The sequence below is a fragment of the Myotis lucifugus genome, unplaced genomic scaffold (genome assembly GCF_000147115.1).
Source record: "Myotis lucifugus unplaced genomic scaffold, Myoluc2.0 scaffold_108, whole genome shotgun sequence".
Taxonomy (NCBI): Eukaryota; Metazoa; Chordata; class Mammalia; order Chiroptera; family Vespertilionidae; genus Myotis; species Myotis lucifugus.
Window position 1 is genome coordinate 1,840,113 of NW_005871156.1, and position 3,004 is coordinate 1,843,116.

A 3,004-nucleotide genomic window follows, 5' to 3' on the forward strand; every position below is an offset into this window, starting at 1 on the left:
CGCGTTTGAAATGAATAAAACTAAAAAAAAAAAAAAGACCGTACCCTTTTATGTAATGATGTTTACTTTGAATTTATATTAGTTCACACAAACACTCCATCCATGCTTTTGTTCCGGCCCTCCGGTCCAGTTTAAGAACCCATTGTGGCCCTCGAGTCAAAAAGTTTGCCCACCCCTGAGTTAGGCTCTAAGATGACTGGTCACCTGTCTGCGTTCCTACTGGTGAGATCCAGACAACCTGGAGCAAGTGAGTGTGTGTAGGGACCATGGGGGTCTCCCGTTCTGGCCAGAGTGGTCCCACCAAAGCACCTACGCTGACCCACACTGACCGAAGGGAAGGCTGGGGTCCCTCCAAGGGGCCTGAGTGGTGGCCACAGCCCCCAGCGCACCCCCATGGGCAGTGGTGTAAGCACAGGTACAAGCACAAATGCTATGGGATGAATATGACCCAGCGAGACAAAGCCAATCAGGGACCGTAAGTGACCATGCAGAATGTATTGTGGCTGGTTCTGCCCACTGCACGCTCCAGATGGGAGACAGGCCACGGGCAGACTGGACTCAAGCCATTACTTCAGAACCTGCACTAGGCATATTTCTCCAATCTCTGTGTTAAAGTGTCTCCTTACCTTGTATTTATATTATAAGAAATGTACTGAGTTTGGGTTAAAAACCAACCACCAAAATGGATCTCAACACAGATTTAAAGCCCAGAGGAGGAGCGTTGAGGTGATCTCAGAGCAACTCCTAGAGGCCCCGCCCTGGGTGCCCAAAATCCCTTCTCAGTACTAAACAGTGGGTTGATTTTTTTTTTTTGCAATAAAAATAGCTGAGTAATATTGCATAGGAGTACCAGAAACTGCCTCATTGGAAACAAGAACTATTTACATTAAATAAAAACCCGGTTGCAGGCTGCATCTGCACATGTACAGCATGATGATGCACACGGGGACCGACCATGGAGACAGCTTCTGGCACTCACACCACAGGGGCACGTCTGCCACATGAGAGGAAAGCAAGGGTGAAGGAGGGAGTGCGGGGGAAGAGAGGAGTTCGGTTCACTTCTGGTTCCGGAGCTGATTGGACAGCCAGTCCAGTCCCTCATAGAGCCCGTCCCCACGGGTGGCACAGGTAGCCTGAATGGACCAGTTCCTATGGCGCAGAGAGTGGAGGCCCAGCTTGTCCGTGATCTCAGCTGCGATCATGGCATTGGGGAGGTCCTGCTGGTTTGCGAACACGAACAGGACAGCATCCCTGAGCTCATCCTCCGCCGGCATCCGCATAAGCTCCGCTCGAGCCTCCTTCACACGCTCTCGGTCATGGCTGTCACCACAAAGATGAGACCTTGTGTGCTCTGGAAGTAGTGGCGCCACAGAGGCCGGATCTCGTCCTGGCCACCCACGTCCCACACAGTGAAGCTGAGGCTCTTATACTCCACAGTCTCCACGTTGAAACCTATGATGGGGATGGTGGTCACGATCTCACCCAGCTTCAGTTTGTACAGGATGGTGGTCTTCCCCGCAGCGTCCAGGCCCACCATGAGAATGCGCATTTCTTTTTTGCCAAAAAGGCCCTTGAAGAGGTTCGCAAAGCTATTCCCCGTGCTGTAGACTGGGGGAGACACTGGCCAGAGAAACCCTCGGCAGCCGCGGTGCTGCTGCTACTCCGAGCCAGGCGTTGGTTTCGCTCCCACAATTTTGAGTCCTCATTTTTAAACTAACCCTTTCATTGATTTTAGAAATTTCAGCTTTAAAAAAAACCTTCAGGCTTTGAAAGAGAAACTATGTAAAGCATTCAACCAATTAGCATTTGTAGCTAACACTCGCGTGTCCAGATGGAGCAGAAAAGATAACTAGACGCCTTTACGTGTGTACGCCATATGCGCAGACACCATGGACTGTGCAACAGCGACCCTGGTACCTCTGCTGCAGTGTGACATTGAAGCACATGAAACAAGCCAACTAAGGGAACAGTTACATCTTTACTGACTCATTTGACAAAGACAAGAAATTCGTAGACAAATGCAAATAAAGAGTCAATACAGGGGGAATCAACTGGGGAAGATTTTCCCGTTTCTGATGCCCTGAAGAAGCATCCACATAGGGAGAGAACACGGAGAACAGATGCATGAATGCAATATGGTGGCCACATGAATGTGTATCCCATGTACAGGTAACAGGATAGTGTTAACCACCTGCATGTGCCTGTTCTTTTGGCTTCCTGAGAATATGAACTTGACCTTGTCGTTGATCTGCACAGGAAGAATAGGATAGAATTAGAATTGCCAATGCATTGTAATAGAGGCCACAGAGGTTTGCTTTTGTTTTATTTTCTCAGCCTGGCTGAACAGAGGCAATCAATAAGTAGCCATTGAAAGACTGAATGAGTAAAACAAGGAGAAAACCTTTCCATTGTTAGGAAGCAGGGAAAGGCCTTTCTATACCCAATTGCAGATTACCCCAAAACAACAAGAAAAAAGAGAAACAGCAATATAAATTGCATTCTCAATGTGACTAAGGAGATGAGTAATTGAAACACAGTCTGAAAACAGAAAGTCGATGGAAGAATGAAAAATGATTTAGCAGAGGAAGAGGAAGGTCAATTATAGCACATGCAGGGAGAGATACCAAAGAGAATCTAAGTGAAGTGCATTGTGGAAACCCAGAATGGTCAGGAATTGAAGGAGCAATGCCTCAAAAAAGACACATATAGACTTCCAGGTCAAAAATAACTTTTACTCAGAGTTTTGAAGGCATTGATCTATTCTAGTTTCAATGTTGCTATTGAGGAGTCCAAAACATTCTCACTTCCAGTTTCTTGTGTGTGCCCTATTTTTGTTTCTCTTTTCTCTCTGATGTTCTTACTTTCACAATGATATGCCCGGAAAAATCAATATTACATTTTCCATTTAAAAGCTTCCATTTTCATCCTAGCTGGTTTGGTTCAGTGGATAGAGCGTCGGGGCCTGCAGACTGAAGGGTCCCGAGTTCAATTATGGTCAAGGGCA

General features: G+C 47.0%; 1 pseudogene; it reads right to left on the reverse strand.

Annotated features, from left to right (window-relative positions):
- Window positions 1-814: 814 nt before the first annotated feature.
- On the reverse strand, window positions 815-1,686 carry LOC102419836 (annotated as a pseudogene).
- Between the last annotated feature and the right edge of the window lie 1,318 nt (window positions 1,687-3,004).